The sequence below is a fragment of the Triturus cristatus genome, chromosome 7 (assembly GCF_964204655.1).
Source record: "Triturus cristatus chromosome 7, aTriCri1.1, whole genome shotgun sequence".
NCBI classification, from domain to species: domain Eukaryota; kingdom Metazoa; phylum Chordata; class Amphibia; order Caudata; family Salamandridae; genus Triturus; species Triturus cristatus.
In genome coordinates this window covers 1,582,118,792-1,582,133,580 of record NC_140590.1, presented here as the reverse complement: position 1 = coordinate 1,582,133,580, position 14,789 = coordinate 1,582,118,792, and positions in this window count along the sequence as shown.

Genomic DNA, 14,789 nt, shown 5'->3' with positions numbered 1-14,789 from the left:
CATGGTCGAAGGCCAGAGGTGGGAACCCCAGGGGATAGGAGGATTTCCCACCGGCAGAACCTGGGTCTTATCACTGCTTAACTTCAGGAAGTTGGTGCACATTCATGATGAAACTTGGGTAAGGCAAGAATTAAGGTCCTTCACGTTTTGACTGACAGAGATACAACAAGTTGCATATCATCTGTGTACAAAAAAGTGTAAGTCCACAATTTCCCACTATTTCTGCCATTGATCTGACATATAGGTTAAAGAGCAATGGGCTCAAAGAAGAGCCCTGGGTCACACCTGAGACTAGCAGGTAAGATTTTGACCTGTGTTGATTAGTATGGTCATGGTCATGCAAGAAAGATTTCTGCCAAGCTAAAGCTGCGTCTTTTATTTCCAGACCCTCTATTCTTCGTTGAAGCGTGCTGTGATTTACTGTGTCAAATGCTGCACTGAGATGTAATAGAATCAGTGCACCAGATCTACTATAATCCAGTTGGTGTCTCAGGACGTAAGTGACACAGAGAAGAGCTAATTTGGTGCTATGGCTTGCATGAAACCCAGAATGTGAAGGGTTGAGTAAACCATTAAGTTCTGTGTACACTGTGAGTTGTTGGTTCACATGTTTTTCCAACACCTTAGCAAAAATGGGATATAAAGATATAGGTCCATAATTAGACCAAGTAAGAGGTTCCAAATTGGGCTTTTTCAGTATGGGGGTGACCAAAGCCATCTTCTAGGTTTTAGGATCAGTAGCTCATCCCCTAGGGTCGCCACTATGAGTGCTAGCCCAAAAGGCAGGCTTCAAAGGTAAAGCCACCTTGAAGGGCCACTTGTGACAACATCACTAAGCAGGGAGTCTTTTGTTCCTGCAGACTATTAGGAGACGGAGCTAAGGGAGGGAAACCTGTGTCCAAGTCAGTTTTCCCATGGGCGTGTAGCCTACTGGTAGCCACACCTCTAGGATGGGCTACCCTGCACCCGACGACCAAGGAAGAGTCTTGCCATCTTGAAGGGACAAGAATGGGGCACTTTGGGATAACCAGATGCCCCACATCACAGGAACTTTGTCATTAGAGAGGAGGGGACCCAGAAGCCCATTGGTTAGTTACCGAATGGTGCCCTCAGGACACTTTTCTGGGATAGGTAGGGCACCCCTGGCTCCCTGCCCCTCAGTTCACATTGAAGAAGAGAAGAGGACTGAAGAAGATTTGCCCTAGTGCCTTTTGTCTGCACAAAGAGCAGCTGCACCTTCGTGAAGACTGCACCTGCTGCACTTTTGGGCTAGCGAGATTGGCACTGTGCCTGTGGCTCCTACAAGGAGCAAAAGTCGATTTCCTGCCTTCACCAGGCCTAGTGACTCTGAAGAACCAGTTCCAGGACGATAAAACATGAAAGAGCCCAAACTGACAATTAGGTAGCCGACGCAGACATTTGGTTGCTACCGGTCGCCGGGCACCACAAAAAGACAAGCCAAGTTAGCCAAAATTTGCACCAGAGTCTGCCGGACCCAGGAGTGCTGTCAGAGTCTGGATTCCTTGCACCCAAGGGACACCAGCCCCCACCAAAGAGTCTGCATCCAATTGTGGTACTGTGAGACCAGTAGTGCAGCATTGGGTGTCCGACTACTGCTATGTAGAGAACTTCAAGGGACCCCGATCTCCATGGCCAAAGTCACCCCACAACACCCGTGGTCCGAGGAAGCACCACTTAGACACCCCCGCTGACCACAGCACAACCGGAGCAACCTTTTGAGCATCTTTACCGGCAGTTGTGCTGTAGAGTTTGAAACTTGCTCTAAAAACACTCTGGTGGCCAGGTAACTGTCCAAGCATCCATGCTGACCCCCTAGACCTTGTCCCTGTTGGATTTGGTCGCTCAACTCGGGCCGGAGAACCGCAATAATTTTTCCAAACTTTTGAAAAATTTACAAACTTTTTGGTGACCAGTGCTTGTTTGTGGTTGAATTTATATGTGATAAAAACATATCAAATCTGTATCTCCAGAACCTTCTGGTTGATTTTAATGATCAAGGTCTCTACATATTCATATAAATTACACTGTATTTTCATAAATTGACGTCATGTCGTTTTATTGGTGTATGATTTTCCTCTTTCGTTGTATGGTGCTGTTAAATGCTTCACACTAAGGGCCTGATTAAGAGTTTGGCCACTGTGGCGTCGGCGTCAGATTCACCGCCGCCGACTAGGCAGTCCACCCGCTACATTACGATGTCAGATTTCAGAGTGAAAGACCGCCAGAGCACCTCCGACACGACAGCCATTCGCAGACCACCTCCACGGCATTCGGGGCAAAGCAGCTGTCATAGGGTGGTACAGAGAAGTTTCACTGCCGTCCGAATTACGAGTTGGCTTTCTGATGAGCCAACCGTGGCGGTGGGACCACCTGCTTTGAATCGGTGGAATCAAAGGTTTTGGGGTGCACATTCACCCATTTCCTTTTCTTGTCTTCAATCTCTGGTGTGGAACCCTTTTTCCAGGTCTCCCATTAACAGTAGCATCTTGACCCCGAAGAAAATTACCCTTTTGTTGCCGAAATCAAGGTAAGTTCGTTTTGTACTATTTACGCATTGACTGGACGGGGCACATATAGTTAAGATTCCAGCAATGTGTCGTAGGTATTTTTTCACGTGTCATGCATATGTGTATATTCAACACTTGTGCAGTCAAAATATACACACATGCATTGGCAAATATGAAAAAAATTCATCACCGTCTAAAAGACCACCGGCCCATTGGAAACATTTTAATTCAGCAGGCGGGAGACCGCTGCCGTGGCAGCCTTCTTCCTACTGCCGCCGCAGTGTACGGCAGTCAGACTGCCAAAATCGTAATCAGGCCATCAGATCCTTTGCCAAGCCTTACTGCTCACAGCCACAGCTACCCAGAGTTGACCTAAGATTGAGTAAACTATACTGACTGGACCTCAGATGGTATCTGTGAGTGTACTCCACGATAAAGCCCCACATCCATATAATATAGTGCAACCAGATCCTCACATCATGTGTTTAGGAATAAGTCAGGCATTGAATTAGGCACAGATATCTTTCTACTATAGAAAATGCTAGCGGGCTCATGGAGAGTATGTAATAGCCTATCTGGTGGGATTGAGGTGGTGCTCGCCTGTCCTGCACTGCTCCTGTGCTGTGCCCTTCCTGGTTAGGACTGGATGAAGGAGGAGCCTGCAGGTCAGCAGCAAGATGGTTGGCAACTTTCTCAAGGTCGAGAAAACAAAAAAAATTACCATCTACTTTTGACCAAAAGTACACCATATTTCCTGGTAGATGTATAGTATCTTCCAATTGATGGGTTGCTAGAAACCATAGTAATATACTTAGATCATTATTTGGCACCACATATGTTGAATTTACTATCATACTATAGGGACACTACACACTACATAAGGAATAGGCATGCATTTCATTGGGAGTCAAGCTAAATCATGGTATCTACTCAATGTTAACTCCCTTTATATTTGTATTGACCGGAATATGGGCATTGAGTTTTTTACTTTCTTTGTGAAGAGTAGATCACTAAGGGCCTGATTCACAAAGGTACATTTAAACTTTTGTGTCAGTTTACAATTTTTTTGCTATTCACAAACTCTGAGTTAATGGTAAGTTTAAGATGATCCAGCGCAAGACCGGGAAGAATGGGGAATAACGTTTACCAATGCCCTCCCTGCGTCGCAGACCCAACGTCACACTAGCTCATTCACACACGCAGTCATTGGTGGGGCCCATAACACCAACACTCACGCCTCACGAGTCTGCACACACAGGAGGGATGGGTAATTTTAAGCGCTGGACATATGGGGGGGAACCTTATAACCTATAGGGAGAGAAAAGTCAATTTATAAATTATATATTAAAATCCATCACCTATAGATCCCTAATCCTAAACATCAAGGCACTCCTCCCACTTGGTCGACGGACCAATTAGTTGGATTGGTTGATGGTGATTTAGAACCAGCTAAAACACATTTAAGACTCAGAATCCCTATTTCCCTTAATGAAAAACCACAAACTCATATTTCTTATTTGTCAATATTTGTTTATCTAAATTTTCTTAATAATTTATGTTTGCATTTGTTTCGTCAAAAGTTCAGAATTTCTTTATCAATTCAAGTAAATCTCAGAATATCATATTTACCTAATCTGGCTATTTGAAATCCTCTAATTCATTGGCTCTGCATAACCGAGTCTGTAGCAAATTGTCCGACTAAAGCAGGCCAAAGTCCCAAGTTCTCTGCTCAGCACGTTACAGTCCCCAATTTCATCAAAGGACCAGAAATCGTGCAAGCATCTATCTTAGCCCGCGGATTTTGGAAAGGTTTGCAGTCATCAAGCAGTCGGGCAGCATCTAGATCATCATGAAAGGCGTCGCGGACAAACGAACAGGCGAGCAAATAAAATGATGATGTCAAAAAAATCTCTCTAAACTCTCTATTCTACTATCTTTTATAATAAAGACCCAGGTTAACATGATACATTTTTATGCCAAGAACAGTGGTGATTGGCTGGTTGGGATCGTCCGATTCTTATTTCAAGATTCACAGTACAGTTCGAGGGGTGAGGTCACTTGTTGGCCAAAGCGTCGGCTTGTTCCGGTTTACTGTAGGGTTGATTGTTCCCCTATCCTGGCGACTCTCCAACTCTATATCCTTGACCGGAACATGATGCAAAGGTCGGTAGGAGATTCAGGATATTGTCTGCACTTGCGCAGTTCACTCTGCATGCGATGTCAGCGGCCATTTTAAGTTTCGGCCCAGATGTCAACTTAAGCGAAACAAACACAAAAGAGTAATTAATACATAAAAATGGTAATTCTAATGTTAACCCCTTGCTAATCCCTCTATGTGCTTGTATTTATCTAGCGTATAGCGACATTCAAAGCCATTATATTCACCTTTTCGATCCTTCTCGATGATGCAACGTCACAAAGCAACACATATCATGCAATATTCTATTACCATAGGTACTATTCATTAATATGCGTACAGATTTTAGTTATACAAATTATTTTAGCCATGCAAATAGCAAATCCCATGTATAGTTTAAGTTTTGATAATGTTGATTAGTATACATGCAACACTCGTTTAACAATATTATAGTTAATAGATTATATAATTAGTATTTTCATAGAAGAATAGAGGAGGTGTACAACATTTTTCACCACCTGCTCCATCAATCCCCCCTTTGGTGATTTTATCACCACAATACCTAAAAGTTTGTAAATTTATTATAAAAGAAAATGAATTCATTTATTATTAGTTCACATTCCTGTTTCCCCAATTTCTTCTTCTCAAGGTTTTCTATACATGCTATTTTTCATTTCTTCTAATTCTACTTCTTCAAATTCTTTCTCGTCTTTTGTTTTCTCTCTTTTTCAAACTTTCTCTTTTTAAATGTTTCCTTATTTTCATTCTTTTGTAATATAAACATCCTAATCTTAAAATTAATACTAGAAAAATCACACAGGTTAATGGAAATAGGATCTTACCTATAAATGTACTACCTAATATTAATAGGAAATATTTAATAGAGAATAATTTCTTTATAATCTTTTCCCAAACACCTTCAACTTCCAGTGGTGCAATTTCCTCATACAAATCAGTTATATTTTTAATGTATGTCTTTAGATCTTGACTTTCGTCAGGAATGTAAGTACAACAATGTGGAACTTTCAGCATTCCACAAACTCCACCCTCTTTTGCTAAGATTATATCAAGGGCAAGTCGATTTTGCATTACCATGGCACGCATGGCAACCATTTCTGTATTTACCAATAAAAATCCTCCAGTGGTGCTTGTTGACAAACAATCTACTACAGTTGATAATTTTCTAATCTTATGTGCATTCAGAGATATTCCCACTGCTGGTATTAGTGCTCCAAAAATATCTCCTACAATTTCTGACCAAGATTCTCTTTTTCTACGTGTTAGATGTCTACCTAGCTCATGTACACCATCTCTTCCTCTTTCCACATGGAATATCTTTGGGAAAACCAGGCCTACATAACATGTGCCATACCAAACTGTTCTGGTAACCGATAATATGCTTTGTTCCCACAAATAAAATATAATCCAGGAAAAACTGGATCATTCCCTCCTTTAAATACCCATCCACCCATGATCCGATATGTATCATGGCAATCACTTGCACCTATCAAATAATTATCAAATGCAGTTTGATTCCTTCTAATGCACAACTTTCCTTTCTGGGGCCAATATAAAACCATTTTTGGACTAGCTTCTCCTTTCAAATGTTTTTCCCTTTCAACATCCCAAACTGTCTTTTCCACCTTTTCTTCAGGTACTTTCTTTTGCATTTTCAATCTCCTTTCTTCAACCATATCCAAGAACATTTTCTCCTCCATCTTTAAGCTGCAGGTTAAATTATTTCTAAATATGGACTCTAATGTTAATTCTTTTGTTTCTATGAAAAATTCACCTAACACCTTTGCAGGTTTTACTTTATTTAATGTGTTAATTACAGGTATTTGTGAAAATACGTTATCTACAGCTGAAAAATAAAATTCTAATTTCCCTATTTTATTAAACAAACTTGCTATCACACTACATGTTATTCCATATGTTACTGGGAGGTGTTGATAGGTCACTCCCTCAGACACGGATGCAGCTAACTGCATGCAGACGTAGCAGTCCATCGTCTTTACATATTCGTATAGTAATTTTGAAAATACATTGTTAGAAAAATAATTTATGGACCTATCTTTATGTAAGTAATTTCTATCTATTTTAATTGGATATAGTTTCTGAAACTTTTCTACATTAGTTTTATTCTCACTATGTCCTATTGTTTCTAGTGTAACTTTAAACGAAATCATCAAAGCCAACGCACTCCATAGAAGCATTAGTAATCCTGTACATCAACAACACATTTTGAACCACCTTCTAAGAAATACACATTTCGTTTTTTTATTCTCTGTGTTTGCCATTTCGAAAAATGATCAGTGTCTTTTGACTTAGCCTCTTCTACTTCACGACTAGTTTTGTCTAACCCAAGGCTCTAAGCACCTACTTGGTTCTATCAGTTGTGTCTTTTCCAGTAATTTATTGTCTTTCAATTGGAATCACTTTTGATCTTTTTCAGTTTGGCATTTGATCATCTTTCACTTTTCTTTCATAATCTTGATATAGAATTTCCTGAATATCCGTTTCTTCTCCAATGTCAGACAAGATAACTCTAAGGATTTCCGATTCTTCGTCTTCCTCAACCACTTCTGGTACAGTCACCTCTGGATTTTCTTGGCTATCCGCCTCTTCTTTCATTTCAGGCAGCGCCACATATGACCATTCCGGCGACTTATACTTCTGGTTAGGTTTTCTCGTCCTCTTATTTTCTTCCGCTGTCGTTTTTCCTTCGTCTTTCAATTTTTCTTGGCTAGATACTTCATTCACTTGTTCAGTTCTAGATGAATTCACTCGTGTCAATCGGTATCTTAATCTTTTTATTTTGTTTGGCCAAATTTCATCTTTTGCTGATCTTTTCAATTTATTTCCCTTATCATTTTTCTCAGCTCTCCATGCTCTCTTTCTCAGAACTCGACCTTCTGGTACTTCTTCATCACTGCTCTCTGATTCTGTTCCTATTTGACTTTTACTTTCGACTGTTTTTCTTTCCACCACTTCTTTTATTTTCCCTACTTCTGTCCCTCCTCGTGTTTCTTCCACACAATCTTCCTGCTGACTAACCGTCCCTTCCTCTAACTGGATGTTTGAATTCCCTACAACTCCTCGGGGTTCTTCCGCAAGAATCTTTCCCTCACTTTCTGTATCTGTCACCTGACCATCTGCTCTTGATATTTCAGGTGGAATTTCTCTCAACTTCCCATCAGGAACCTCCCTATCGGAAATTTCTTTAATTGTCTCTTCTCTGTTTCTCCCTTCTCCAGTATGTACCTGTTTTTGTTCGGTCTCTGAGTCTGATCTGGTATCAGAAATCTGTAACTTCCTCCTCAAGGGAATGTTTTCAGGGGCAAAAATCAAATTTGGTTCTGACTCCCCCCTTTCAGGATTTTGTCCTGTTCTGGTGTCCTTAGCATCAGATTCAGAACTAGTTTCTGATTCTTCAAAATACTCTCCTTCCTTGTTATCCACTGGGTTTGGAATTCGCAGGGTATGACTAGCGTGAATACAGTTCATTACTCCTGCACACTTCACAGCGGTTGTCGTAGTTAAAATCGCTTGTCGTGGTTTTCCCCAACTTGGGACCAAACAATTCCTTCTTCTGTGCACTTTAATTCTCACCCATTCACCTGGGCTTAGATCATGAGCTGGCTTCTTTTCAAGGGTGGTGGCATCCGATCCAACCAGATGAAACACAGAATGAACAGAGTCAGCCAACCCCTTACAGTAATCCAACACCAAGTCATCAGATATAGGCAACAGCTTGTTGACTGGTATGAATACATGTCTCATTGCTCTTCCCATCACAATTTCGTGGGGACTCAAACCTGTGTTCCTATCTGGAATTGATCTAATAGTCATGAGTACCAGAGGCAAGACATCAGGCCATTTCAAACCTGTGGCTAAACACATCTTTCCCAATCTGTTTTTAATGGTGCCATTTACTTGTTCCACCACACCAGAAGCTTCTGGGCAATCGGCACAATGTCGTTTTAGTTGTACATTCAATGCCTCACAAATTAGCTTCATGATTTCATTATGGAAATGTTTTCCTCTATCTGACTCAATTGTGACTGGAAACCCAAATCTAGGGATGAATTCTCTCAATAGTAGTTTGGCTACTGTAATTCCATCACTTCTTCTTGTAGGATATGCTTCTACCCATCTAGAAAATAGACGGACCATTACCAAAACATACCTAAATCTGTTACAGGGGGGCATTTCAATGAAGTCAATCTGCATTCTAGTGAAAGGCCCTCCTTCAGGGCCTATCGTTCCTAGACTTACCACTGTTTTTCTTTCAGGATTGAACTGTTGACATATAAGGCATCTTTGACAAAGGTTCTCAGCTACAAGTCTGAATTTTGCATTATACCATGTTTGCTTAAATGATCTGATCATGGCGTCTCTCCCTACATGTGCTTGTCCATGATACATCCGTGCCATGGCAGACACCATGCTGTCAGGCATAACTGGTCTTCCATCCCGATAAATCCATACCTGATCTGTTTCCCTTGGTGCACATCCTGCTTTTATCCACTGTCTCATTTCCTCATCTCCTGCTTCTTCCTGTAACTGTCTCACTTCTTCCCATGTATTCATAATGTTAGTAAACAACAAGGGATATGAATTCATTTCCTTCTCTTTTGCCCTATTGACCGAATTCTTGTTTCTCGCACAATATTAAGCCATATCGTTTGCATACCTGTTCCCTTCTGCTACATAATCTCCAGTTTTGGAGTGTGCAGCACACTTCACAACGGCCAATTGCTTAGGCAGCTGTATCACCTCAAGCAACTTTCCATCCACTTCAGCATTCTTTATAGGGGTTCCACTTAAAGTAAAAAATCCTCTCTGTGACCAAATCTGGCCAAAGTCATGCACGACACCAAAGCCATACTGACTATCAGTTATCACAGTCACTCTCACATTCTTTCCCAATTTACATGCCCTTGTTAATGAGAAGAGCTCAGCTACCTGGGCTGATTTTACTCCTTTTAGGTAAGATGCTTCCATTACTGCTGCAACTGTGCATACTGCATATATTGCACTCAGATTTCCTTCGTCCGTTCTCAAACATGACCCGTCCACAAACATCACATAATCACTTTCTGACAAAGGTTCATCTTTTATATCGGGTCGGGGTTTGTTACAGAAGTCAAGTACTTCCAAACAGTCATGATCCACATCATACATCAAAGAGGTAGGGTAATTCAACTGTCGTCTAAGTTTTGTTGGATGTCATAAAACGGGGGAGCACACCACATTTGTTAAAACTGCCCTCACCCACAACAAGTTGTGGCATGCTTCATCATAGGGCTGCTACTAACGTCTCTGCGCAGACCAATGCTAGAGAGGGAGCAATAGGGAGGGGTAAACAATACAACAATGATAAAGACACACAGGAAAAAGAAAGGATCCTATAGAAGTGCAGAAACTTATAATATTAAAACTAACTTAGAGATATCTGTATAATAATTTTATTAATAGATTCCCTAGTCAGAGCTAAAAAGATTTATGGATGATGGTGGTGTGAGTTGATAATGTACTCACCACCCCCGTCTGCATAGAGGTCGACATGTTTCAGCCGGTTATAGCATCATTATCCGGCCTTCATCAGGACTAAAAGGATCCCTATGCTCTTATTCTAACTACCCCTTATAAACTACCCCAATTTGGGTTATTACTTCACCTGGAAATTTGTAATTGTTGGTAACTTAACTCTTCAATTTGAACTGTGGAGAAAAGAAAAAAAGAAGAAAAAATATAATAAAACCCACTGTCAAACTGTACATCTTGGTGTGGAGCCGATAAACACAATAGCATAAAAGGGCTCATCCTCATTCTGGCATCTGTGTACTCATCCATTCACCTAATGTATACCAGCTAGTGTGAAGGGGATCGGATCTAAATACTGACTTATTTATTTACTTCTTGCCCAGGGCTAACCAGGGTATATCGTCATTAAGTCCTGTAATATGACTTCCAATGTGGTATACCCATCTCTGTTCACGTATAAAGAGTGCGTGTGCTACCTCCCTAGTGGATGGTGGGAAAACTGGTTTATCCAACACCGTCCAATAGATTTCTTCCACTGTGTGTCTTTTTTCCACATAGTGTGACGTGAGACGTGTATTGGTCCTGGCACAGCGAATGTTGCTCCTGTGCTCCATTATCCTCACTTTCACTTTTCTACACGTCATCCCAAAGCTCTCAGGGAGAACCTTCCGGTTGGACAGTTTCTACGACTTCGTAGCTGGTATACATTAGGTGAATGGATGAGTACACAGATGTCAGAATGAGGATGAGCCCTTTTATGCTATTGTGTTTATTGGCTCCACACCAAGAGGGACAGGTCTTTGGTTTCATTTATTAATACTCCTAATTAGCACCTAACATTATTATCTTCAGGATGCTATATATACCAATATTAGGATATCTTGTGGAGATGGTAATTACATCATGGAGATTAGAAAGTGTTTTTAAATATTTTCTAAGCATTTCATATCATCCTGTTATGATATGGAATATTATGATCATCCGCCGTGGTATTGTAATTGATATATGGCGGGTGGATTATTTCGAAATGGGCTCGTTTTTTTTCCATTGCAGCGGTTAGAACCACCATGCTGCAAACACTTTGATGTTTGATGGCATGATTATTATTATTATTTTTCAACATTTGTCCCAACAGTGTGTGACTACAGGGGGTCGCCCTCTTCTCCACTGCCAGTTTTAGCGTCTGACTCAATAAACTTGGTAAGAGGTGATTCGGACTGTACCGAGTGAGACGGTTAAAAATAACATTTGGTATAATAGAAATCATGTATTTGAGTGGGGACAGGAATCCCCTGAAATATTTTAATGGGCCTGATTGACAGTGGATGATTGCACAGTCTCCTTGCACGCTTCTATTTGTTTTGCACAATATGCAATTGGCATCTGATGTGTGGTTCACATAAATTATGTGATACACACCAGTAGGAGAGCCATTGTTGCCCTGTTCCGTTGTGGATGTAGTGACACTCTTGATTTTTTGGAACATTGAAGTCGCACCTATTGGGTTGTTTGTGGACGTATATCTTCTGGGGAGAGCACACTGAGTACATTTGTGGATATATGTGATGTTGGTAAAGTTTGTTGTGACTTAACAAGGGTACCCCTAAAAAACATTTCCTATTCTAGGGTTTTAAAGCAAAAAATTTTTTTGAGAAAAACTTAATAGGAAACAATTCATCATTTATATTGCACAGACATTATGAATTTTTTACTTATAATTATCCAATGATTAAGTATGACAACTATTGCATATATCATTACTTCATTTTATTTCTTTGTTTTTTCAGTTCTGTTTATATATATATATACACATGTACAAAAACCTTACTTTATGTATGTTTTATAACAGAAATATCATGTCATACTTCAATGTAAACATTTGCATTCGTATTGTACATTAGATAATCAATAAGACACTCAAGTTGATAAGTAAACCAAACGGAAGAAATAACAAAAACAAACAATAATAATGTGTTATGGCTAATTCTTTTGTGTTTCTACGCGCGTTTCGGCGATCAGCCTTCTTCAGGTAGCCATAATCCTGATACCTCCTATGGTGAAAGAAAATAAACTATAATTGTCTGTGCAAACCACGACATCCTAACAGTGCATAATCACGATTATAAAGAATATATGTACACATTTATTTACAAATTTTTTACATATAATTAACTATTTACAATTTCATTCCTATTCTTATACTTATTAAATTATATTCATTTCCAAATCAGTAAGGGTGCCTGTACTTTTCAAAGTGGTTAATTTTTAAGCAGGAGCTAAGTTTTGGGGAAACTCAAAGCATTCAGTTTGAATCAAAGTCATTGGAGGCTCTTCACTTTTACGAATTACAGTGTTTTGAATCTATCGCTTTTTACACTGTGATAAGACTCTTCACATTCTCCCCCTGTTCTATAATATAAGAGGTCATCATAGTATTTAAAATATAGACGAGTTTCATTAGGGTTCTATTTCGTTTCTCTTTACAAGCTCTACATAATTATATATCGTTTCATTTCATTACCTTAGAGCGTCTGATCACTCGTATCTATTCTGTTGGATACAGGTCCGTAGATACTAACTTATTTTTTCATTTTTTCACCGCTAAAGGGTTGTGATCAGAGTTCTACAACAGGGGAAAAAATTTTTTTTGATTTTAGAGTTAATGTTATTGCATGTTTGGGCCTCATTATATTTGCATAATTTCGACTGACTTACTTTGTAAGATATTTTCTGACACTGAGCAGGGCAAAAATGATAATAACGTGCATCTGAGACGTCTTAAGAACGGATTGGTGTGGTTTCTATGGGAGATATAACATTTTGGTATCCCAATATTAATGTTTATATTTTTATTTTTATTTTTAAGAGCAAAACATTCATGACTGGCCCTTTTAGTTCATATTAATTATCTTAAATACTTACTCGAGCACAGTGTCAATGTATGGTCACCAGATTGTTCCGTCCTTAATCTGGCGTGTCTATCAGCTAGTTAATATGTTAACGATTAGGCGAGGAGTAATGACGTGGTCTGGGGGCGAGAGAGAAGAAGTCCAATTACATCTTAGACGGATCTTTAGATTTAAAACATTGTTAGTCGGTGGAAAGGGCAGCTTTTAATCTCATTATGCCTGTAGTTTCAGAAATTCACTCACCAGGGCAGAAACGTTATTTGCTTTAGTGAGTCACCGCATACACAATGGTTGCTTGTTCGTGTATTTTCTCAGAACGGCACGCAATGATGTCGTCTGTAAATGAGTATATTTAAACTCAATTAGTAGTTATAGTCTGTCTTATATTTATGCGAACTTGTTCGCATTATCTTCTCTATTGATGCTAGTTCTTAAAAAGCTTGATTTTCACTCACCAGAGGTTCGTCCTATTCTTATTTAGAGTTTATCCGTTCCCCGCTTTATCGCTCTCCTGTAGCCGTGTCAGCCTGCAAACGCTATTGTCATCCGGCAATCTCATTATATTATGCAAGCCTCTCTGCTATTGGCTGCTTGTAAACCGTGCTAGCCTATCACGCGCCATTTTGTAATCATTTCCACTTGATGAAGTTATATCGACAAAATCGATTGGATACAGACATAATTAGGTATTTAAAAAGCCGCCAATCATGCATGGCTCGATAACCACGTATATAAACAATCCAAAAGGTAGTTTTCTTACGATGGAAATCCACTTGGGGCAATCGCAATGTCTTATATTTAGATACAAATAAAGTTGTATGTTGAGGTTAGGATGCTGCATTGTTTATATTTTGCAACTTGCCTCTGTATCTTACCCTCAAGTTTGTCCAAAAAATGTCAGAATGTCTGTTCAATATATAAAACTCATTCTGAGTTTCTATATAGTTCTTCATCAGGGTTATTATAATTCTGTCATGTATCATATCAGTTGTTGTAACGAATGGCTTGACACCACGGTATCTCATTATTTAACCCTTGCTTATATGTGTCCAGAGAGAAAATCCAAAAGACTTCCCTTCTTTTCCGTATTTCCATGCCCTTCGCTCCACTGATATTAATCTTTTCCAGTATTAGCCATTTTATATGTTCTGTAGTGTGATTGAGGTCAATGTAATGTTGCACTAGTGGTGCTTGAAGTTTTTTCGTTTTGATTGCAGACCTGTGTTCTGTTAGGCGGGTTGCCATAGACCTTGATGTTTCCCCTATGTATGTTTTCTTACAGGGACATTGGATTGCATATATTATGTTAGTTGTTTTGCAATTTGTTAGGTTCTGCAAATGTATTTCAACTCCGTTAATGGAGTATTGTTTCACCTCTAGTGCAGATTTACAGGCCAGGCAGGACATACATCGATAATTTCCTTTTACTGTGTGTAAACCCTCAATACTAGATTGAGTGGTCGTCGGTGTCGGTTTCTGCATACGGGATCTTGTAACCAGATCCTTCAAGTTTTTGTTTTTACGGTACGCAAACATTGGTTTGGGTAGGCAGTTTGAATCACTCCTTGTGGCATTTAAGATGTGCCAGCTGGAGTTTACAATTTGTCGTACTGACTCATTCATGGTTGAGTATTTCATAACCATTACCAAACGTTTTTGTTCTTT